This window comes from Rhododendron vialii, chromosome 9a (genome assembly GCF_030253575.1).
Source record: "Rhododendron vialii isolate Sample 1 chromosome 9a, ASM3025357v1".
Lineage (NCBI taxonomy): Eukaryota > Viridiplantae > Streptophyta > Magnoliopsida > Ericales > Ericaceae > Rhododendron > Rhododendron vialii.
In genome coordinates this window covers 13,538,195-13,565,141 of record NC_080565.1, presented here as the reverse complement: position 1 = coordinate 13,565,141, position 26,947 = coordinate 13,538,195, and the positions used below count along the sequence as shown (strand labels likewise).

The following is a 26,947-nucleotide window of genomic DNA, read 5'->3' as shown; positions in this document are numbered from 1 at the left end:
CCTGGTCGAAAACCTAACATAAACCAACTCTGGAATTGTGCGGCAATCATCTGTGGAGATCGATTCAATTGGGGATGTGGTGGTGCGGTAGATGGAAGTTGGGAGTGGTGGTCTTAGAGTTTGTGGTTTCCATGGGAGATGGAGAGAGGAGAGGGTTTCGTGTGTGAGGGTTTTCGTGTGTGGGTGTGGCCGTTGTCTGTGTGGGTGTGGCCGTGGGAGAGAGAGACAGAGAGCGCGTGTGAAGAGTAATTTACTAGCATCTCCAATAACGGTTTATAAATTCAACAAGGGTCTTGTTTGTGCCCTAGGGACATATGTTAGCATTACATTCTTGGGTTTAGTTTTCTGCAGTGAGGTGCACAGCACCGTGATGCGAATCTCTGAGCCGTTGGAATGAAAAGTTATGGTATTGTAAAAATCGATTGGTGGAAAAAGAGTAAATGTTTTGGGCATGGATACAAATACCCCGCCACATTCCAGTGTTGTTTCCCATTTAGCAACCTACGTTTGGACCCAAATGAGAAACTAGACAAAAAAATATTCACCTTATTTGGTTCAACTTTTTAAAAATTATTTTTGATGTAATGAGTGGTAATGAATGGAGAGAGATAGAAAAAAAAAAGTATTGAGAAGAGAGAAAAATGAGATGAGATGAGAATTGAACCAAACAAAGTACAGTAATTCTTTTTTGTCACGCCCACGATTTTCAACATAAATTAACAATACCATTTGAAATACAAAGTCCTCACAATCGTATGTACAATACCCCAAAATACAATACAGTTTCCGATTCCATAAATTGGTCTACAAATACAATCTTTCAAAGTAGGAATTTCATAACAAAGTCGTTTGTTATACAAGAATAATAAAGTACTCTCCAAAATAGCTTTAATCGATAATGTCAGCATGCACTCCAAGTACTCCATGACCATGACCTGCAATGAACCTGAAATGGTAGGTTGAGCAAACACGTGCCCAGTAGAGAAATCTACACAACTATTAAATATGAATGGAATGACAGGTGGAATGAATAACAGAAGCAAGGTACGGTATCTCAAATGATGAAACGAAACACAACTAGTAATTTTCCCAAGGTCGAAGACATAAATGAAGTACCGTGACTACACACCAAAACTCTAATTCAACCACGAGGACTTACTATCTATATGATTTTCTCAAGACTGCCACTGTCCCTCATATTACTTCGAATCACCAATCCGATATCTTGACTTATGAAACTATCGTAATCAAAGAATCGCAACACCAATGTCTTTCGTATCACTTACCCGTTCACAATGATAGCCCATTTCCATTCACATCGTGTCACAATTTCCTCATCATTCTGTATCATGAGCAAAAGCTCCTGCCGGGCCAATTAAGAAATCCCGATACTCCCCACTAGTTCCGTCCTCACTGATGGAGCTAATTCAAGTCACACATCAAAGGTCACCATACCACAATTCCTTCGATACACTTTACAATTTAGCCATTCATCTCAGTCACATATAATGAATTCACAACGAAAACTTATTCACATAGAAGTAGTACAGATAATTTCATCTCAATCAACTCGCAATCGTTACGTTAGTAGTTTCTCATCACCATACAAGCACTCACACATCAAAAGATAAACTCTCACAACGAGTTCATAGATTTCCACCTTGCAACTCGCAAAATCGTATAAGTTACGCAAGAGGTGTACCACATATCAAACACAAGGAACTGTCTCATGTATCCATGCCTAGCATTGTTTAACTCAAAGAAGTGTTCTATGTGTTCATTTTTCACTTCGCATGTCAACACATACAACCTTCGGCCACCTATACTCCTTATATTCTCTAAACCCTCGTTTCGGTGTCAAACGACTCATACGGAACCCAACGACCACTACCAAGCGTTAAGTATACCACTAGCCTCATCAAACCATTCAACTAGTACTCAGGGGAACCTAAGAACACCCATGTTTCACCCAAACAATTCTAAGGAAAAAGGATTTCCCAACGTATACGAACATATCTATCTTATTTTGGCTGCCAAATCTTATCGGTTAAAAATTGGGAGATGAGACCACCACCATTGGAAAGTACATTTCCGGTACATGAATTTCGATATAAAATTTGCCCAAAACAGAGTTCGAATGAAAAAGTTATGCCCGTTCGAAGTTTTGCCAAAATGCTGAATTTTTCATTTCCTACCGGTAGGATACAGTTTCCTACCGGTAGGAGACCACGATTTCACAAAAATGACATTACTGGACAGCTTTTCTACCGGTAGGACCAAAACTCCTACCGGTAGGACCTGGATTTTCAGTGCACGATTTTCAGACTCCACCAGAACATTTTTAACAACGAAAACAACGATCTAAGGCACGATTCAAACACCAAATCAACACATACACACATAATAGAAATGAGAAATCCCTACCTCAAGGGTTTTGAGTAAAACCCAACCCTTTGACCCAGTCAACTGTAGCTCCACGAGGTCCGATCATGATTTTTCTTGGATATTCGGAAAGCCTGTACTCCGAATAGCAACTTTAATACTCGGGCTTTGTCCGGAATCTCACCCTATGTGAATGAAATCGAAGAGAGAAGAGAGGAGAGAAAGTTTCAGAGGAGAGGAGAGAGAGACAGCCGTGAGAGAATGAGAGTACAGCGAGGAGAAATAGTTCTCCCGGGAAGAATTATAGAAGTGGGGAGCAATCCCCCGCTTCTCGCACCACACACTCACACGTGCACCTCTCACATAATTACCTTTATATCCTTCTACGAACACGTCACACCGAATATCCGTACTGTCTATTTCGACGGGCCATACGTTTATAAAAGAAAAAATACGACCTCAAAAATACGGGTCTCTACATTTTTTTAATCATTTCTTTCTTCATTAAGTACTAAAAATAATAATTGCAACCATCTTTTTTAAAGACAGTGTCAAGATGATCCAAACCACTAATGTTATTGGTGTCGTTGAGAAGATCATTCATGGAAAAATTCATTTTGATCGGATATCATTGGGTATCAAACAATATTGTGTTTTTTAAATTTTTTGTTAGATACCTATAGATGTTTGAAGAACATAATTTTTTTTCATGAATAAACTCTTCAACAAGCCCTATAAAATGATCAGTTCAGATTATTCTATTATAAGCTTGGGGCATACTTAAAGTATTTTTTAAAATGGTTGACTTTTTATCATTTTGATTCTTTTTTATACGTTTTTCAATTCTTCCACCGAGACGAACTAAAAAGGCCAAAAAAAAAAATATCGATAACACATTGCTGGCAACTAAACAAATAAAATTATGAGCATCTATTTTGCCTCTTCATAATTCCGTTAAACTTTGGGTCAATAACCTTTTAATTATTTTGTTCTTGCTTTTATGAAAGTAAATTAACAACGTATTGCCAATAAAAAAAACTCATGACGAGTTTTTTCACAACCATGTTTGTTCTCTTTCTTGTGCGCGCACTCGTGGAAAAGATTGAGAAAAGCCAAAGGGTATTTTGGTCCACAAATCACTACATTTGTTTTTACTAGGCAATATTTGTCTGGTGTGTTATCATTTGCCTTAGGGGCACATATTAACAAAAGTCATTCAATAATGCTACGGAACATGATACCGACTCACCCTCAAAGCATGATGCTGACATGGCAGAGTGGGTCTCATGCTAACAGCAGCCAAATTTTAAATAAATAAATAAATAAACATTTGCACCTCCCATCTCTCCCCCTCTGCAACATCCATTTCTTTCTCTCTCCTCCAAATCGGACGCGACCCACCTCCACCAAAACCCTAATTCTGCCCCAAACCACAAACAACATTGGCAACCACCAATCACCATCCATCCCAGAGCACTCCACACACACACTCTCTCAAATCGAATGAAAAAAAAAGTACTAGTAGCATTAATTGACCTGCCATGCTTGAAATTTGTCTGGATATAGGTGTGGTTTTAGGTCAAACAAGGGGAAAAATTTTCAATGCCGAGCGGGTACCACATGGTACCCACTCACGCATCTGAGCCGTTCATTGCATGTTTGAACGGCTCAGATTTGGAAGGAGAAAAAGGAGAGAGAAAGTGTTGGATGAAAGGAGAGAGAGGGTTTCAATCCAAGTTTTCTAAAAGTATATCGGACGGCTCGAATGTGCCGAGCGGATACCACGTAAGATATACTCGCTTGGCACTGAAAAATCACTCCAAATAAGGCCCCTTTCACACATGGGGGAATCCAATCTTTATTTCTAATAACTAGAGGTGCCAAATGAGCAGGTTTTGACGGGTTGAAATAGGTCATGAGTTGAATATGGACGGATCGAATATGGGTCAAAAAATAGAAGGGTTTAGATGTGTCGGGTCAAATATGGTCAAGTCGTACTCAAACCTGGCCCAACCCATTTTTCTTCTTTTTTTTTTTGTTCCCATTCCCAGTATGACTACCACTGTGTCATAAATGAACATACTTTTGCCAACAAAAATGATACTTACACAACAACTTATATAACCTCTCACATACATATGAGCTCCACACACATTACTATGTGTGGGCCCCACATGTATGTGGGAGGTTGTGTAAGTTGTTGTATTTGAATTATTACGTGAGTAACATTGTTGAGAAACAAAAACAGCCACATTTTGGGGAAAAAACTAATTGGCAAAACAACAATGTGGGGCCATATTTTGAATCTACATTGCTTTTGTTTCCCCAACAATCCAAACTAATTGGCAAAACAACTGATTAGTTTTTTCCCCAAAATGTGGCTGCTTTTGTTTCCAGTTCCAACTCTTTCTTCGGCTTCCTTTTGGACCTAATTACTTTCAGCTATTTTTCACCTTTTTTATACACAAAAAATTGATAATGGGGTTAAAACTTAAAAGTAAATCATTAGGAAATTTTGATTATATCATTGTGAGCCATATTTTGAATCTATATTACTAATTTTAAAAGTCTTTTAGTTTGGTTATACCTTTGGAGACACTTTAAGGGCTTCTCTTCGTAGGGCGAACAATTTGTGAGGCCTTCAAACCAATTTGTTCAACCCTACGAATTCTAAAAAAGTACTTCACTTAACAAAATCCGATTGATCTGATTTTTTTACATGAATGGCTAAAAAAAGGTCAAGAAAAAAGAGAGATTCAGATCATCTTTGTGCCCAATTGTTTCAATGAGGTCCCGCTCTGCTAAGGTTCTTATTTTTTACATACTTATTTACCGCTTTATGAGGCAGATCATTCTCTCACAATACATCACCTATAATTTAAAGTAGGACGGGGCGTGAATTCGAAAACACTTGGCCGCACCATAGAAAGGGAAGAAAATTTGAAAGAACGGAAATTATAGAAAGAGGAATTGTTGAACAAGTGTCTGAAATTAGCAAATTACAAGAGAATTAGTTATTTTAAATTAGACGAAAGTGTTTTTTTTTTCTTTTTACAGAAGGAGAGAATAAAAATTAAAAGCCACCTATATGCTCTTTGGTTATTTTAGTGTACAGTCCATTATTCCATTTACCAAACCCCACGCGTCCACCCAATAATATCCTAACCTATCAGGTCCACGTGCCCTCTGAATAGACTAAAATAACCCTCGCTTGCCAATCTCCTCCTCGACCCAATTGAACCAATCGATGCAGACAAAGAACCAGATAAAGGGACGGTGGCCGTAGGCAGCTCGATTCAAGGAACCACCACCACGGGACTGCCACCAACCTCCCCAGACCTTCCTTGCCTGGGCCTTGTCCGTCGGCGCTATTAGATTTCTTGGAGGGTTCCAACCTAAAACCAATTGACAATAGGTGGAGTAGCCTCTAAAATATATTAACCAAGATTGGGTGGCTTAAATTAGTGATGTGGGACAAATCTAACACTCCCTCTCATGTGCAGCCCAGATGCACGTGCAGATGACAAACTATGAGACTAGGAGCTGATTGATTGACTCGGGCAACGAAGATGACATAGACTTTCCCACGAGAGGTGAAGCCACCTAAGACCTAGTTGTGATACCATGTTAGATTTCTTGGAGGGTTCCAACATAAAACCAATTGGCAATAGGTGTAGTAGCCTCTAGAATATATTAACCAAGCTTAGGTAGCTTAAATGAGCGATGTAGAACAAGTCTAATAGGCGCAGTCGAGACCTGCCGGAAAACCACTTTTATTCCACGACATCTCAGTTTCTCTCTCTAGAAATTAAGCTGTCACCGGTCACCTCCGCCGCCAACCACCACCACCACTTCTTTTTTGGTACTTCACCTTTCTTTTGGGTCACACGTTGCCTGGGCTTGATTCCAGAGCCATCACCACAATCATTGGGAAATTGAGAGCCAAAAGGCTCTGTTTTGAAAGAAGAGCAAAAACTATTATTTTTTCTCTATTTTTTGTTTGTTCTATGTCATCACTTTCTAAAAAATGGAAAGACTGTTTTTCTTCTTTTTTCATTCTATCTTTTTAATTTTTAAAAGAATAAATAAATTTATCTAATGAAGTTATTATTAGGACAAATAACCGTATAAAAATAATAAATTAATAGTCTTCCCGTTAAAAAGAAAAAAGTACTCATTCACTTATTAAAAACAGACCGCACTTTTTTTTTTTGGGGTGGGTAAATAGCCGAGCACACTGTCCTAAAAAGTTATTAAATGTTCACTAAATATAACCTAGTGTATATTCACTAACTTTCATATGAGAATTACAGAGGTTTTTTGTGACACCCCTAATTTTGGGAATGTTAAATAAACAATTTTATAGAAAATCTAAATAGAGTTTGACTCATTATTACATCATAATCCCCATAATTACACAAAGGGAGGGAAACTAAGGTTCCTAACTATAGCTCCGCCTGCTCTTCCATCCTAGCCAGCTCTTTGGTTCCAAAAGCCTCCAAGGTGTATAGCTCACCATGTTCATCTACAAAGTCTAACACATTATACCAACGTCGCCCCCAGTATAATATTTCAGGGTCACCAAAGGTAACACCATGAGCTACAGTAGCTCAATAGAATAATCCATATCGACTAACCCTTAACTTACAAACATTAGATCATAATATTAACGATTTCCACATAGTACATGCATATCTAACAAAACAGTTAACAATGACACATCCACATTTACTATTCAAGCTAACGTTCGTATTCATGATTTTTTGAGTTTCTCCTACGCGATTCATCATAGACAGTGTCTCATTTTCATTTACCAAATCAACATTTCCAAAATCATTTTTTTAACACACCTAACCTCGGTTTCGCCGTTCCGGTCTCTCGAGTATCCTCACAATGGTTCCGCCATCCCAGGTTCCCATTGGCGCACACACACACACACACACACACCACACAATGGGCAAGGCCGGCCACATTGCAGTTTCAAAACCACACATTGTCTTTAACACACCCTAGATGTCATGTTTCTACTTTTTCGATTTCTGTGTCTCGTTTTCATGCAAAGACTCCGCGGTAGGACTTTTCACGTAAGTAATCATAAATCATTCATTGTAATCTTGAAACTAAACTAGCAAGATCATACAACTCTATATTACTTATCATGCTCATACTATCACGTAGTCGTGCTCAAACATTTAGCACCCAATATGAAGCATAGTGTCACATGGACAGACACCTTTAGAGTGGAAAACCACTTATGTTTTATCACAAATCAACAAGTAATCCAAGTAATCACATATACATGCTCATAACCATCCTAATATCAAAATACGAATACTTCCGATCAAGTTTATATTTCGAAAATCCGTTCTTTCCTCCTTTTAGAGAAATTCAAAACAACATATGTTTAAATTGTTATATTCAACATACTCCCATTCCTTTTCAAAACTTTAGTATACACCTTTCAAGTTCTCATGCATTTCCACATACAAACAATATGCATATTTCCATATTTAAAGATAGAAAGTGGTTAGAAGTATTCTACTGTTCTTCTTGGCGGCAGGGCGGCTACGAAAAGTAAGTCGACTATCGGATGGAGTGACTTCCTATGGTAAGCTTCTGGTAGCTTCAAAAGAGAAAGGTTTCTCTCGAAACTAGTTCTTGACTAAACTACTAAACTTTTTTTTTTTTTTGGATCGAGTGGTGGTTTGGTGGCAGTCTTAGATGAGTTTCTTGAAGAACTCATGAACAAAGGAAGAACAAGTAAGAACAAAGCAAGAACACAATGATTTCTAGAGAGAGAAGTTGAAGGGTGAAGATGTGAGTTGAATGGCATGAGGGGGGGTCCTATTTATAGCAAAAACTTGGCTCTCTCCCCCCCCCCCCCCCCTCTCTCTCTCTCTCTCTCTCTCTCTCTCTCTCTCCCATGGATTTGCTCCATTGTTTAGTCAAATCTTGTCTTCCAAGCATGCCATGACTTGTCAAATCCAATCTTTAGACATAGGGCTATAAAATCAAGTAGGATTTTAAGGCATTTTAGGGAAAATCCAAGGTAATTATACCCTAGCTAAGCAAGTCTTACAAGTCTAAAGATATGGTTGATTAGGCTAAAGAATAGCCTTCCATGTTTAGTCAATCCTAGGCTTAGCTTGTAAGTCAATATCTAGGGTAATCAAGGGCTAGGTTCTAGGATGATTAAAAGCTAGATTGTGTGCTTGAAGTAGTCTAGGAATGGATTGTCAAGTAGTCCTAGGCTCGAGTGTGAAGTTGGTAAAAGAGGTAGCTTGCTAGAGTGTACAAACACATTCACACACACACACACACACACATTCTCTCTCTCTCTCTCTCTCTCTCTCTCTCGGCCTCTCTCTCCTCTCCCTCCCTCTCGACCTCTCTCTCTCTTGTATGATGTATGTATGTATACATATATATATAGCTATATATATACACAAGTATACTTAAGTACTAACTAGTCTAGCTTACTAAGTCTAGGGAAAAGTAATGATTATGGCAAGGCTTTCAAGTGCAAAGCATTGTCCGATGGGTAAGGATTTTCCTAGAAAGTATATCTATGTATATATAGGCATGCTTATAATAAGTTATGAGGTGTGTGTGTGTGTGTGTGTGTGTGTATATGTGTGTGTATATATATATATATATATATATATATATATCTATACCTAGGGAAAGATCTAGGAAAGCAACCTTGGTGGGTAATTAGATTCAAGGCTATTGTTTCAAGGCTTGCATGCATGACAAGTCTAGGTTATGAAGAAGGGCTTTAATGATTTGTCTTGTCAAATCTATGTACTCATTGGATTATGGCAAGTCTATTACTCAAAGGATAAAAATTACCCTACGAACTTTTATTCAATGGGTAAAGAGGTAATGATGAGAAAATATATACTTGGAAGAAATAATGATGAGAAATTAAGTCTTGAAATAACTAGTCATGAAAGTATAATAATTTTCAAGTCTAAGGTTGAAAAGGTTCAACTAGGGTGTAGAAAGGTTCATAAGGTTCAAGGATGATTTTGGAGGAATATCTCTTTGAAAGTGACATTCCAATGGAGAAAAAGAACAATGCACTTTCTAGGAAAGTGATTTGATTAAGAAAGCATAATGATGGGTTTGATTGTCATGAGCGGAGAAAATGACAAGTCAATGGAAAGTGAAATGATTAAAGGGTTGGCTTTGGCTTTTGAAAATGACTTGTCAATGCAAAAGAATGAATAGGACTTCAAAGTGGCCTTTCTAGGAAATACTAGAGTTTAAAGACGTTTGGAAGGTTCAAAAAAAATGATTAGGGAGGTTTAACTAGGTTTAGAATCCAATTGGTTTGGCTAACTAATTGGTTGGAATCAAATTATCTAAGGAAATGTAGGATTCCTAGCCAATAAATTCAAATAATTAACGAAATTTTTACTTACCAAAAGTCAGGGTCGTTACATTTTTTCCTAGTGAGTATTCGATCACTAAGTTTCATGGTGGTGATTGTATATCATGCTAATAGGGATTTAGCTAATGATATGTGTTTGTTGGGTGTTGATTGTACTCGCTAAAGGATTGTGGAATGAATCACACCATATCATGGGTCATGCCGTCTAATTAACGGTGAATGGGAATGTGGTGTGCGGGACACAATACCTTGGGTACATGGGATGTGGCAGACGTGCCACTGTATGTTGGTGTTTACACATGTGGTTATACAATTGAGTACTTATGTTGAGTTTTGTGTGGTTTACATTCAAGTGAGATATTCCTTCGGGCTCTGTGGTATTTTATTGAATGTATTCTATATCTCACACACTCTGGTTTTCCTTTTTGGATTGCCAGGCCATAGGTGGTCGTAGAGTTGGTCCACTACCGGTCGGCATTTTGGGGACACTTGGATTAGTATCGAGTGTTGGTGTTTTTGGGTCGAGTTGGTTGTAATAGGTCAAACTCTAATTTTTGTTAAACTCATTTTGTGACTAAGGTTGTCAAGTACTTCATGATTTCATGTTTTTAATTATGTGGGGATTCATCGTTTAGATTTGTTCTTTGGTGTGGAATGCCACATGGTCGTGTCGGTTCGGACCCACTTCAGGTGTCGTTCCGGGACGGGGCGTGACAACTAACTTTCATCCATGGCCAAAAATAGCTTACGCATATAGATATTGGAATGAGTTGGTTTTTGTTGATTAATGTAGTAGGTTTAAGCAGTTTTGTAAAAACAAAAGTAGTGACACCTCACTAGTTTTAATATACAAGTACACCTCACAAAAGTAGTGATACCTCACTAGTTTTAATAAACAAAAGTAGTGAGATTGTGATCCATAATACACCCTTCAATATCAAAAAAATGCAAAATTAAAAGTTAGTGAAGTTTCACTAGTTTTTAAAAAAGTTTTTGATGCTTAAATCTAGAGGATGCTCACTAGTTTTTATAACAAGTGTGGGTTTCCAAGTTTTCAAAATACCTTGTGAATGCCCACGAGATATTATCTAGTGAAGTGTCACTAGTTTTTTTGAAAAATATTTTTTGCTCAAATCTAGAGAATATTCACTAGTTTTCAAATCTAGTGTTTTTTTTATAATGTTCAGTAGTTAGTGAAGTTTTACTAATTTTTTAAAAGGTGTTTTATGCTCACTAGTTTTTATAACTAGTGACAGGTTCCAAAATACCTTGTGAATGCCCATGAGATAATCTAGTGAAGTGCTACTAGTTTTTTTTAAAAGTATTTTTTGCTCAAATCTAGAGAATGTTCACTAGTTTTCATAACAAAGTGTCAATTTTGTAAAGTTTTCGGTGTTCAAATCCGGTGGATGTTCAGTAGTTTTCGGTGTTCAAACTAGTGAGGTATCACTACTTTCAATAACAATAGTAGAAAGTATACATAAAAATGGTATTCTGTTATCAACTACAGCATACCAATGGTATCAAACTAGTAAAAGTGTAATAGAATTATTCTAGTGAGCATTCACGAGATTTTAAGATATGAATATTGAACTCAAATAGTTGGTGATTTTTTTATAAAAGCACAAAAATAAATGACTAGTATCATCACCAAACAACTATATACAAGGAGATTTAGATCAATCAGATAAACTAGTCCTCTTTTACTATATTGGTTCTTCTATTAGGAATTTCGACGAACACATGGTGTGCAAAGTTCTTTAGTAAACTAGTGAACTCCATAGCTCCCAAAAGGGAACTTCTCTCTCTCTCTCTCTCTCTCTCTCTCTCTCTCTCTCCCCATGGACTTCGTACCTCCTCCTCCCCTACCGGCGACTACAACTTTCCGACAACAACTCTACAAAGAGAAGGAAAATCATTGTTGTAGATCGCCAAAGTTGGTGCCAGTCGCCAAACCTTCATCTCTACTTCATCAATCGCCGGAGGTAGCGCTGAAAAATCACCAGTGGCCAGAGGTAGTCGGAGGGAGGAGGAGTCGGTCTAATGGTCGAACGTGGTAATAGTAAGGAAAAATAGGATTTAAAACATAAAAGGGCATTTTTGTCTTGCCAAAGATAGAAGATGGACCTTAGACCTTACAAACTATCGTCAGTGGACACGACACTTTACTGAAAAGATAGGTGGATTGGGCATTGGTCAAACACATATAATGGACCTTACACAAATTCTTTATTAAAAGAATCAGTCGGCTTAGAACCGATCAAAATTGAGTGATTTGGTTTGATTTTTACTATCCATTTTCATTGGGAGATTAAACCCTTTTTGGCATGAGAGAGAGAGAGAGAGAGAGTGTGTGTGTGTGTGTGTGTGTGTGAGATTTATGTGCGGGTACTGGGTAGAATTGTGAGATTTGTGTGCAATGTATGGGCTGGAGTGTGTGTGGTGGGTTTTTAATTATAACCCATATTGAACTCAATTTCAACCCATCTAAACCCAAGTAATCATGGGTTGAACTCATATCAACCCATTATACAATATGAGCGCATTGAGTTGGGTTATAAGTGGGCGGATTCGTGCACGTTAAAAAATGTGGGTTGGAATTGCCACCTCTACTAATAATCAATACTTTGTCCAATCTTGAGTCCTCTAAAGAACTGCCTTTGGTTTAGGTGGGCCAGAAATCATGTCACTACAAGGTGATAGAGTAGGTTCCAAATTTTCATCAAACTTCTGTCGCGCACAAGCCAACCGACGAGGTTTTAATGCGGGTACGCCAACCATTTTTCATGTACCAGCAACTAGTTTCAAGGAGTGAGGGATTCAACAATTAGAGTGCTTTCCTAGTATTATTCTGATTTCATTTCTGTGAGGATTTTGATTTAGGTGGAACCTACACAAGAAGATTCAATTTTAGAGAGAGAGGGAGAGATGGGAGTTGCAGAGAGAGAAGGGTGGTTTTGTCACGCCCTCAATTTCAACATATATAAATAATACATTTCAATAAGAATCTTGCGTGTCGTATATAATACCCAAAAGAGAATTTCCAGCAGTTTGATTTACAATTCAAGTCCCCAAGATAAAAATTATACAACTTAGGCAGTCCGACCCCAAATTAACTTAGCTACAACTATGACATGTTTGGAATGTTACAAGCTTCAGTCAAAAGGAAAGTTTAAGAGTAATTAGTTACAAAACCATCTTTAATCAAAAGTAAGTCTATTACAAAGATGAATTAGTAACTAATGAGGTTAGCTTCCAAAAATCTTCATGTCCAGGCACACCATTGCACGCAATCTATGGTCCGGCATTTTGTCCTGAAAAGAAAGATTAGATTGAGTTACACTAGCCTAGTAGGAAAATCTTTACCAAACTTATATGTAAATATGATGATAAGTGCAAATGAAAGGGGATAAGAAAATACAGCTCGATAGATGGTAATCAATCAACTTATAAATGAACCTCTCTCTAGATTGAATGCATAAGTCATATGACACAAACAACTTAAACAATCCCAACTCGACTCGCTAACCCAATTTCCACCATCGGTATTTTCCAACCCTTGCGTTACCATATAACACCACGAGGATTACCGTGTTGCCACCCATTGCATCACGGTGATCCCTAACGACTCGGGTTACCGTATTACCACCCCTTGCGTTACGAAACCCCTCTAAGTCTCCGTATTATCACCCTTTGCGTTACGGGACTCCCTAAACCAACTTCCGACCCAATTAACTATTTTCTCATACAATATGCAAGCTAAGACTCCCCCATGATCACATTCATAGATAAAACATCACACATTATGCCAACGTCATCACAAATGCACCATGAACGATCACAAATACCAATAATCTATAGAATGCACTTTAACGATGTTTTAACTAAGTAATTCTTTATTCGGTTCTTGCTAGCCGGAAGACCAACGGAACAAGGATAGCATCGAATGGTCAAAGGAAGTCAATTAGACGAGCTTGAGATAGATTAGGAGTTGTCCAAAAGGGTTTAGATGTGATCGGGGTCAAAACAATCGACGGAGAAGTCAATTAGACAAAGGAAGTCAATTAGACGAGCTTGAGATAGATTAGGAGGTGTCCAAAAGGGTTTAGATGTGATCGGGGTCAAAACAATCGACGGAGAAGCAGCAGGAGCAAAACTGGACTTAAGGTCCTGGTATCGATACGCACAAAAATCGTATCGATACAATATAAACTGCTTAAAAAGATAAGTTTATAGTATCGATACCACGAGGTTTCGAGCAGCGATTCTGCAGATTTTCAAGGCTAGAACAACAACTAAAATCCAACGATCCAAGACATGATTCTACACCAAATCAACGTATTTACATATAAAAAGAAGCAAAGAAATCCCTACCTCGAGTCAAGGAGCGAAAACCAAGAGATTCGTACGAGCCCTAGCTTCAAACTCCTTGAAATCAACTGAAATCTTCTTCCCCGAGCTTAACCCACGAAATTTTGAGCTCAAAGACGCGATTGGAAGGCTTGAATGAGGTTGATTTTTGAAGTTTTGGAGAAGTTTTGAGAGGGAGCAAGAGAGAGAGAACCGGATGAGAGAGAAAGGGGGGGATGTAATACCCCTACCATTTATTTGAAATAAATAGCAAGGCATAATATTTTAAATGGTAGGAAGACAAATTATTGGACTTCGTGTAATAGCTCACGTGATTTGGTTGGGGTGAGCATTCACTACTAGGAACGGATAAGGGAGCAAAAGTAGTAGAAGTAAAAACAAAATTGGATGTTTAATGAATATATGTGTCATGCAACAAACCACTTGGGGGATGAGTCACTATGGGTATAAAAGAAAAGAAGCGACAGCAAAAAGGGGGAGAGCCAGGGGCAGTGGCTCTTTAGTCTACGGTGGTGGGTTTTAGGTAATTGATTTGGCGAAAGAGGAGCTTATGCGTCATATGGTTGATCTTTAATTGAGAGGTGTTTGAGGTTTCGGGTTGTTACAGGGGACGGTGGAGAGAGATGGGGAGATGGGAAAAATGGTCCCCTACACCACACACACACCCATTATATACACATGTATCTTTTTATTACACCCACGCTCCCTCAAGTCTCCATTCTTTCACTTTGGTCCTTGATTCAATTAATCACCCAATAAACCATAATTTCTCAATTAGTCATTTAATAATCATTTTCAAAATTTAAAATATTTGGGTCTCTACAGGTTTGGTGACAGGGGTGGCGTCAGTGGTGGTCGCCGGCATCGATGGTGGTTATCGGAAATGGTGTTGATGGTGGTCGTCAATATATGTCCGTGGTTTAGGGCGAAATCAGGGTTTTGGTGGAGCAGGGTCACATCTGATTTGGGGGAGAGAGAAAGAAATGGATGTTGTAGAGGGGGAGAGATGGGAGGTGCAAATGGGGTTTTTTTTTATTTGGTTGCTGCGGGACCCACCCAACCACATGTCGCTTTTGAGGGTGGGTCGGTATCATGCTCTTACTTTTTTGTTTGTTATAAATTCTCAATTATTATTCAACCATAAACACTTACACATGACAAACACTCATATTTTTGGGTGGGGCCGACACACACTGAAGGTGTGGTGGGTTTGAATAATATAACCAATAGGAAAAATTAAAAAAAAATCAGGTTGTTGACCTTTCTTTTTATTGTTAGTGCATTTTAATACTTGGTTTAAATACTCTTTTTGAATTTATCTTATACCGTACAAATATGAAAAATAATAGTACAATTTTTTTGTAAAACCAAAGGAGGGTAACCTAAAGACAATAAAATCAGAATATTACCTTCTATCAATTTTTACTTTTATTTTTAGTATACTTTTTTCAACCTTGATTTACTCTTTAACTCAATTTTTATGATTACGTCTTGTCGAGACAAATTATAAAATGTATACGTTGTCTGCATGTTGAAAAAAGTCCCTTAATCGCTTGTTGTTTTAATCTTTGTAACAACTTCAAAGATTGTTCATTTCTCTTTTTAACTTTGATTTAGTTTTATTTTTTAATCATTACCCTATTTCTTTCTCCAATCATTATCCTATTGAGACTGATGTCCTTCTGTTGAGTTTCATTCTATTGAGACTGATGTTTTAGTCTGTTTGTTGGAAAACATTCAATATCCTTTGAATGTAATCTTCTTTTCTATTTTGTTTTCCCTTGGGCTTATACAATACCTCTTTCTCTGTGGTCTGTATTTGGTCTTTTCTCGATGTACTCTTTGTCGAGTTTTTAATAAAATCTTATTGCCTATCAAAAAAATTATTATTCTATTTCTCCAATTATTACTTTCATTTCTCTCTCTATCTATCTCTACTCATTACCCATTTCTTCAATCATTACCCTATTTATCTCTCCGCCCACTACCAAAACTAAAATACCCAAAACTAGCAAACGAACAAGGCTAAAAGAGTTCACTAAGGCCATCCACAGTGGTATAATCAAAAGCAAATTGTTTTTAAAATTAACAATGTTGGTGCAAAAGATAGCTCACAATAGTATAATTAAACTTAGCAACGTCCTTAGAAATAATCAAATTTTGGGCTTTGAATAGCCAAAACTAACAACATTTTTCAATAATCAAAATTTTTGAACTCCACACTATATAAGTTAACTAGTTCCAAAATTTGTATACACGCGTGTTTCAATTGGTATTTTTTTCTTCTCTTCTTCGCCTACTCTATATCTTCTTCACTTCACTCACAAACTATTTCTCTTTCTTTTCCTCAAAAAATGAAGCTCATATTTCTCGATTATCTACAATTCAACCCGTCATCGCTGGATTAAGGTATTTCACTCTTCTTTTCCGTTTCTACTTTTTTTCCCACAAAAAAATTTATAATAGGAGGGAAGAAAGTCACCAATTTTTTCCCAAAATTATGAGATGGAATAGATATATTTTGCCAAAAAAAAAAAAAGTAAATGGAGGGAAGTGATTGGTAGGAAACAGAGGGGGAGAAAGAGTGAAATTATAGTGGACCCTTATTTTGGTAATGGATTAAAAATGATCATTGTGAAGCTCAACATTGTTAAGTTTAGCAATCTTTTAAGTGAAAAATCAAAAGCTGATGTGTCAACTTTTGGTTATCGTTTTTTGATTATACGACTGTGGATGGCCTAAGGATAGGAAAATTAAAAAAAATCGTCTTTTTATCTTTATTGGATTTTTTCCAAACTCAGTACAACTTTTTCCTTCAATTTTTGAGAATTTTTTGCCCTACCTTTTGTCGTTTAGTGAAGTTTTAAAACTTGATCAATTAAATGTTTTACTTTCTTAATCATTATTTGAGGTGGCTATTATTAGACTCAATTCCTAACTACATTAAATTATGAATATTCATGTTCAAAGATGTGAGACCCATAATGGGCTATGTGTCCCACATCGCCTATGAAAGGATAATTGGTTTGATATATATATGGCAATACCCATTAGTTACTATTAATCCAAGGTTAACTTTTTGAGCTATGTGGAGCAAGTCATCTGGTGCAGGTCCATATCGTTGGTATCAAAGCACAACCTTGATCTATATGGTGGGGGTCACCTTTAAAATCAAGTTCTGAGCACACGAATGTGATGTACAGAACTAAGTGCCACACGATAGAGTAGGGTGTCCTTTCTCTTTTGCTAGCATCAATGGTCTCTCCTGAGTGAAGTAGCTAACTGAATAGGGCAGCTATCGAAAAGCGTAGGAGAAGAAAGAGATAGATCTTACCTTCCCCAATTGGGATAGTCACGGCTAAATGCCTCACTTGTCACGCCCTCGATTTTTAATATAAATAACAATATCATTTTAAATACAAATTCTCGCAATAGTACATACGATATCCAAAATTACAATATAATTCCCGAATCTCACAAATTTGTCAAACTGATACAGTATTCCAAACTAGAGAAAATAGTACAATGCAGTTCGATTTACGAAGAAAGACAAGTACTTTAGAAAATAACTTTAGCTTGTGATGTCTGCATTCCATACTTTCCATGACTGTGCTCCTGTGGTGTACCTGAAAATGATAGGTTGAGCTACACTAGCCCAGTAGAAAAATCTATACTTAAACTGTGCTAAAATGCGAGAGAACATGCACCAAGAGTGAGTGAAGTTCAATAAGCGAACACAAGAAAGCAAGGTTTATCACAACAAACAAGCGGGCTACAACCATAGGGTTCTAGACGTCTTATAAATATTCCTAACTGTTCACACATCAAACTAGCAACATTAATAAACTCGAATCTGTATACCTCAATCAATAATCAATCCTCAATCATCTCATCGTCTCTCGTATGATACCAATCTCTTTCTCACTTCCACCTCATTCATCATCACACCCCTTCGCCATGAAACTTTCCCTTTTGATTTAAAAATAAAAAGGGTAAAGTATTACAAAACCAGATCAAGCTTCGTTGATTCGAACTTGAATACCGGAATCCGTTGATTTGTGCCCAAATACCGGAAACTGTTGATTCGCTCAAGAATATTGGAGGATTTTTTTAGCAAAATCATTTTCCTTTAAAAAAAAATGATTAAAAGCCAATCTTTCACCATTTTTCCAATAATCACACATTATTCAACATTTCATCATTTACGGTCTTCGCATGTATCGCTCGTAGTCCGGTCATATAACCAAGTAGTGATACCCGTTCATTTGGATAGTCCGGTCATATCACCGATTGGTCATGGTGATACCCGTTCATTTGCATTGTCCATAATATCAAACAATCATTCATTGTCCCATTTTCATTACAAACAAAGTACCATATCGTACATCGACAAATACACAAGTCTACGCCATACCTCTGGATATGTTCCCGCATCCCACACAACGCATTAACCACAAATAGCCTCTACTAAACCCAGTCTGCTAGTTCCTACGCTTAAATCCCATAGAACGAATACTCAAGAAATTTAGAGAAACCAATGAGACGAATCGCGAGGATACAAAACGACAAGCCGAAAATGAAACAATCATCTAGTTCACCATCACATTCAAAGTGTCTCGTGTTTCATAGTTAATAAGTCTTTTGTTCCAAGTGCACATTCCGGGTATTTGGGACCCCGTTCATCCCCTGCCGGTCATCACACCAATAGGCGGACCCGTTCATTCACTACCGGTCATCGCACCAATAGGTGGATCCATTCATTCACTACTGGTCATCGCACCAATAAGTGGATCCGTTCATTCCGGGTATTTAGGACCCCGTTCATCCCTTGCCGGTCATCACACTAATCGGCAGACCCGTTCATTCACTACCGGTCATCGCACCAATAGGTGGACCCGTTCAATCCGGGTATTTAGGACCCCGTTCATCCCCTGCCGGTCACCACGCCAATTGACGGGCCCGTTTAAGTTTCCTTCAGCCATTTCATTACTCATGTCATCGATTCTTATTACATCACCATGTCACAAAGTTCACAACTTGCATTCGGTATTCGTGTGCACCATTTCAATCATATTCCTCACATAGTGTCTTAAGTTCTCGGTTCGGCATTTGGCAATCGTATACATCAAGCTATCGTCATACTTGCCGTTAAATATAAATTAACTTCCTTGAACTCATAAAGATACATACCATCACTTATGGAAACGGACCACGACATTAGAATATGAGAACAAGAGTTTTTACAAAAATCTGCAGTGGCTACGGGTAGGACCAAAAATGGACTACAGGTAGCAGAACAAATGTTCAGTTTCTAATCAGTGGCTATGGGTAGGACCAAAAACGGACTACGGGTAACGCCTGAAAATTTCAGCGCGATACACAGATTTCAAGGGCCAACAATACACTTCAAAACAACAATCAGACACGAGATTTAGGTACAAGTTCAACTCATCAACGCATAGAACAAGTAAGAAATCCCTACCTCAAGGGTTTTGAGCAAAACCCAAGCTTTTGACCAAGTCAACCGAGCTCCCACGAGGTCCGATCATGAATTTTCTTAGATATTGGGAAAGCCCGTGCTTCGTATAGCAACTTTAATTCTCGGACCTTGTCCGGAATAACACCCTAGGTAGATAAAATCGAAGAGAGAAGAGAGGAGGGAGTTTTTCGGAGGAGAGGAGGAGAGAGAGAGAGCCAAGAGTGAGAAAGAGAGAGAATGGGAATATTTCTCCTCCTGGAGAAATAATAAAGGTGGGGGAGTAATCCCCTACTTCTCACACCACACACTCACACGTGCACCTTTCGCACAATCACTCTTATATCATTCCACAAATACGCCACACCAAATATCCGTACCGTCTATCTCGATGTGCCGTACGATTACAAAAGAAAAATAGAATCTCAAAAATATGGGTCTCTACATTCTATCCTCCTTAAAGAAACTTCGTCCTCGAAATTTGATCACCAAGTCCAACCGAGTCGAAAACCACAATACCAAACCTCATACTGCCATCTCATAATCATCACATCATCCCCTCCTTTCTACGTAGACTTTTCTTATCCTGATTACTCCACAAAACCCTCTCCATCGATATGGTTTGACCACTCAACACTTAATCACAAACCACTATCATCTTCACCAAATCCTCAAGTCCTCACATCTGTACGAAAGTTCTAGATTCCACATACCAACATGACAATTATACCAAAATCCAACAAACAACCTCCTTACGTTCTCCAAGTACTTCTCGAACTTTCTAGGACAAATTAAACTATTCATGAAAACTCGAATTCTAAACTCTAAGTTCTATCTTTCCTAATCAATATCAATCAATGAATCAAGCATTTACTCACCAATACAAATAACCTCAAACACCTCCACTGGAACAAAACTAATAAGCCTCGAACCTAAAACCACATAACAACTCATCACCTTTTGCTCAACTATAAACATTCACTCACCACAGTCAAACTCCTCGCCCTTCTAGCTATTGATATTTCTCTGGACTTCAAGTATAAACACATCTCAGATCTCACAATTGAATCATTCTATTGGTACTGCTATTAATAGGCTTCGTTATCACTCCCTTAACAATTATCAAATGGCCCCGTGCCTCATGGCACTCACTTCCCTCTCATAAGGACACAATTAACCTCCATCGATACATCAATACATTTATAACACAAAACTGCTAACCATTACCTCCATTTCACATCTCTGTTACCCACATGACTCTCATATCAAATCCACATAAATCTCAAATGTCTCTCTCGTTTTTTTTTTTACCCATCTAACATTCGAATACAATCAAAAGTCTAACACTACTCCATTTTCCTTAGCTTACTCAGTAACACCACCGACTCCCATTCTAGAAACCCAAATTCACTTCTATGAAATGCGTCCCCTCTACATAACTCTTCACAACACAACATTAAAACCGTTATGGTAAACTCTCAATCTACTATTTTCCTTAAACCCAGTCCTTCATATATCACTGTTGCTACTCAAAGAAAGGCATATACTACTCGTAGCAAATACTCACATACGCACCACTGTTTATTCTACATTGTATACTAAAAGCAAATTTCACGCATTGAGATTACATAACGAATCAAACATGTAGGTTAAATCTAAACAACAGCACATTTCATACACGAAATATTTCAACAAACCCACGGTACAATTTAATAGCTTACATAACACCGGACACATCCATGGATTGACAGACTCACTAAGTATCCAGCAAATTCACAGAGTATCCAATAAACTCACAGAGTATCCAATAGACTCACTCAGTATTCATGGACTCACAAAGTATCCAACACTCCACATTTCATGGCTTTAGGAAGTCCAACAGTAATCTCGTTCTTTTCAATCTCGTAATACCTCACACGATGTCTATTCACTTTACCAATCTCAGGCATTCTCATTCATTTAGTCAAATCAAATCACATATTTCTCATGTTCACAATCTTAAAAATCACATCACAAATACACGTATCATCAATACTAATCATTCCTCTATTTCAACAGCATCACAACCTAACAACATCTCATCATCCTGACACTTACACAATGTGTGCAGTAGCTGCACCAACTAACATACAATACTATTGATTGTTTCTATACTGAAATCTAGTCACCGATACAATCCAATTGACAGATTTCCCCTTGGATACCCTTAAAACTCCAGGGTTTCAAACAACATATCTATACTTTTCATTATACTTTAAGACTTCTACTGTCTCATCACTTAGGAACCAATTCTCTCGCACCAATAGCTTTTAATAGTTCCGCTAACCACAAGTTCCACAGCTCACAAATTTCTTCTTTTAACTAAGTAGTCATAACGACATCACTTTTCCTCAAAGATATTTACCACAATTGCACTCAACCTCAATAATATTAACAACATCATTCCCATCACCATCACTGTTACCACTACCACTATTTAAACCTTAGTCTCTCTCAAATCTATCACCTCAATGGCATACCTTAGTGCATCGTATTATGTCATTAGTCTAGTCTACTTCTCCAATTGCATCACACACAATCTCTACACTCCAATCTTTCAACTCACAACATATTATTTCTCCACAAGCCTATCGCTTCAAAATTTCTACTATTTCCACCCAGGACATTAACTACACTCCACTGCATAATCAACCACAACAGTCTTCATTCATATTGCCCTCACTTCAAACAAGTTTCTCACCACATACTGACATTAATCACTCACCTCAGGTCACATCAATGTAGTACACCTCAAGCCTTGTCTTTTTTCTTTTTTTTTACCAAACAATGCTATCACTATTTTCTACCACCCTATCATAATGACACCACCACGATATTCACCTTGACAATGGAGACTACAACACCATAACACTTCCCTTTTTCTACGAACTTTCTACGTACAACCATCTATCTCAAGCCTAGAGATCTAGTCCCTATACACAATCTTAGTGTCCAATTGACTTTTCGAGACTTTCATTTAGAAGGAGCGGTGATCAGGCATCTCTTCTAACTGGATCTCATCGGTAGTCGCCTGGGTGTCCAGAAGACACATACCGTATCCTGACACCCTACTTATAACCCTCTTTTCCTAAGTCAACTTTAGCTACGTACAAATCACTATGTAGGTTTAGCTTACCTTACCTATGCTCACAATCACAACCTCATTAACAGTCACAATAACGACTACCCACAAGATAACCAACCACAAATGTTACCTCAACTGCTAACACCTCAAGACACTTTCTAGCTCATCTCCTAACATATACGTTACTCTCCTCATACTTACACTTAACACAACTCAAATCTCACAGGATTTACTCCATGCATATAATACCTAGTACGTAATCCACACAATTCAAATAGATACACATCAAACATTCATCTCATGAGTCATATCAATAGTCTATCTCTTTCATCGCATGCCAACGTATATTTTGTTCACATGTCGTCACTACCACAATCACAACCACAACAATGAGGTCAAAGCCTCCAACTTCCCAACATGAGTCAACAATTCTATGTCACTCTGCCATAATGCAAACTACAATACCTCAATGATGTACAAATTCGTTCATGCAAGCACACATGTGTTGAAACAAAACATGCAGCGAATTTTGAACCCATGAGACTAAAAAGTCTTCCCACGGTCTCTAGGTATTCTAGACCTATGCTCTGATACCAAGTTGTCACGCCCTCGATTTTTAACATAAATAACAATACCATTTTAAATACAAATCCTCGCAATAGTACATACGATATCCCAAATTACAATACAATTCCCGAATCTCACAAATCTGTCAAACTGATACAGTATTCCAAACTAGAGAAAATAGTACAATGCTGTTCGATTTACGAAGAAAGACAAGTACTTTAGAAAATAACTTTAGCTTGTGATGTCTGCATGCACTCCATACTCTCAATGACTATGCTCCTGTGGTGTACCTGAAAATGATAAGTTGAGCTACACTAGCCCAGTAGAAAAATCTATACTTAAGCTATGCGAAAATGCGAGAGAACATGCACCAAGAGCGAGTGAAGTTCAATAAGCGAACACAAGAAAGCAAGGTTTATCACAACAAACAAGCGGGCTACAACCATAGGGTTCTAGACGTCTTATAAATATTCCCAACTGTTCAAACATCAAACTAGCAACATTAATAAATTCGCATATGTATACCTCAATCAATAATCAATCCTCAATCATCTCATCGTCTCTCGTATGATACCACAATCTTTCTCACTTCCACCTTGTTCATCATCACACCCCTTCGCCATGAAACTTTCCCTTCTGATTTCAAAAAAAAAAAAAAAAGGTAAAGTATTACAAAACCAGATCAAGCTCCGTTGATTCGAGCTTGAATATCGGAGTCCGTTGATTTGTGCCCAAATACCGGAAACCGTTGATTCGCTCAAGAATATCGGAGGATTTTTTTAGCAAAATCCTTTTCCTTTCAAAAAAAAAATGATTAAAAGCCAATCTTTCATAATTTTCCAATAATCACACATTATTCAACATTTCATCATTTACGGTCTTCGCATGTATCGCACGTAGTCCGGTCATATCACCAAGTAGTGATACCCGTTCATTTGGATGGTCCGGTCATATCACTGATTGGTCATGGTGATACCCGTTCATTTGCATTGTCCACAATATCAAACAATCATTCATTGTCCCATTTTCATTACAAACAAAGTACCATATCGTACATCGACAAATACACAAGTCCACGCCATACCTCTGGATATGTTCCCGCATCCCACACAACGTATTAACCACAAATAGTCTCTACTAAACCCAGTCTACTAGTTCCTAAGCTTAAATCCCATAGAACGAATACTCAAGAAATTTAGAGAAACCAATGAGACGAATCGCGAGAATACAAAACGACAAGCCGAAAATGAAACAATCATCTAGTTTACCATCACATTCAAAGTGTCCCGTGTTTCATAGTTAATAAGTCTTTTGTTCCAAGTGCACATTCCGGGTATTTGGGACCCCGTTCATCTCCTGCCGGTCATCACACCAATAGGCGCGCCCGTTCATTCACTACCGGTCATCGCACCAATAGGTGGACCCGTTCATTCCGGGTATTTAGGACCCCGTTCATCCCCTGCCGGTCATCACACCAATAGGCAGACTCGTTCATTCACTACCAGTCATCGCACCAATAGGTGGACCCGTTCATTCCAGGTATTTAGGACCCCGTTCATCCCCTGCCGTTCACCACGCCAATTGACGGGCCGGTTCAAGTTTCCTTCAGCCATTTCATTACTCATGTCATCGATTCTTATTACATCACCATGTCACAAAGTTCACAACTTGCGTTCAGTGTTCGTGTGCTTCATTTCAATCATATTCCTCACATAGTGCCTTAAGTTCTCGGTTCGGCATTTGGCAATCGTATACATCAAGCTATCGTCATACTTCCCGCTAAATATAAATTAACGTCCTTGAACTCATAAAGATACATACCATCACTTATGGAAATGAACCACGACATTAGAATGTGAAAACAAGAGTTTTTACAAAAATCTGCAGTGGCTACGGGTAGGACCAAAAACAGACTACGGGTAGCGGAACAAATGTTCAGTTTCTGATCAGTGGCTACGAGTAGGACCAAAAACGGACTACGGATAGCGCCTGAAAATTTCAGCGCGATACACAGATTTCGAGGGCCAACAGTACACTTCAAAACAACAATCAGACACGAGATTTAGGTACAAGTTCAACTCATCAACGCATAGAACAAGTAAGAAATCCGTACCTCAAGGGTTTTGAGCAAAACCCAACCTTTTGACCAAGTCAACCGAGCTCCCACGAGGTCCGATCATAAATTTTCTTGGATATTCAGAAAGCCCGTGCTTCGTATAGCAACTTTAATTCTCGGACCTTGTCCGGAATCACACCTTAGGTAGATAAAATCGAAGAGAGAAGAGAGGAGGGAGTTTTTCGGAGGAGAGGAGGAGAGAGAGAGAGAGAGCCGAGAGTGAGAAAGAGAGAGAATGGGAATATTTCTCCTCCTGGAGAAATAATAAAGGTGGGGAAGTAATCCCCTACTTCTCACACCACACACTCACACGTGCATCTTTCGCACAATCACCCTTATATCCTTCCACGAATACGCCACATCAAATATCCGTACCGTCTATCTCGACGTGCCGTACGATTACAAAAAAAAAATACAACCTAAAAAATACGGGTCTCTACATCACTCCTCTACATTCAACACAGTTACCATCTCTCCTATGCTTAGGCGAGTAGCTTCTTTTTCAGCCTCTATGGCTTGCAGTGACAGAAAGTAGAGTTTCCTGGATAAGAAACTTCATCCGTAGCTCGTCTAACTGGTACTATAAGGGTTTGTAACTAAAAGTCGTCTTAATAGTTTTTCTCTTCCTCTACCTTCACTCGCTGCCTTGCCTTCTATGACTCAAATAAACCGAAAGAAAGACAGCCAGAAAAGAAGAATGGAAAACAAGGACAGATTGGAATGGATTAGGTAGCTCTTTTTCTTGGATGTGGGACTTCCTTTCCTAGTAGCTAGTTTTTAGTTGGTATCATAATAGTTCTCTTTCTCCTATCCAAATAACCACTAGGTAAAGGTTACTAGGACAATGCAACGGGGATATTGCATCATAAGGTGGGGAGAATGTGAGAGCCCATAATGGGCATGTGTCCCACATCACCTATGAAAGGATAATTTGGTTTGATATATATGACAATACCCATCAGCTACTATTAACCCGAGGTTAACCTTTTGAGTCATGTGGTTAGGTTAAGAATTAAGTTGGTCAGCTAGTGCAGGTCGTTACAGAAGATGACTATTTTTTTTCCCCTTTTGAATCTTAAATTTCTATGAGACAAAAAGACAAGAAAGTAAATTAGATAAATCTTATATTTAGGTTACTCCTTTTGCATCTTGAAAAAATTCATTATTTTTCAGATTGGTTACGAGAAGAATAGAAACACATATTTGGACCAAGTATAAAATGTGCATTAACAATAAACAAAAGTCTGAAAAAAGTTAGAATGCCATAAAATTTTCTATTTATTATTTGATTTAGCATAAGGAAAATAAAATAGTCATTTATACTTGTAGTACACACACACTAAGCTTCCACTAAGGGCGTCCTTAACTTGCCAAAATGCGGACCCCTCCTTTTTTGATCAAATTTTGGAGATCCAAACTGTTAAATGTGTTCAGAACATCATTTTGAAGTTCCTCATGAGAAATTAGCAAAAAATATGACCTGAAAGTGCTTCATCTGAGCAGTTTTTCATTTAA

General features: G+C 38.0%; 1 long non-coding RNA gene across 1 annotated transcript; it reads right to left on the bottom strand.

Moving 5' to 3' along the window:
- Positions 1 to 852: 852 nt before the first annotated feature.
- Positions 853 to 25,651, bottom strand: LOC131300596 (uncharacterized). The gene is made up of 2 exons (XR_009191005.1): positions 25,430 to 25,651; positions 853 to 946 (listed from the first exon to the last, which is right to left on the bottom strand). It is a non-coding gene; the product is annotated as an uncharacterized LOC131300596 (long non-coding RNA).
- Positions 25,652 to 26,947: the final 1,296 nt, after the last annotated feature.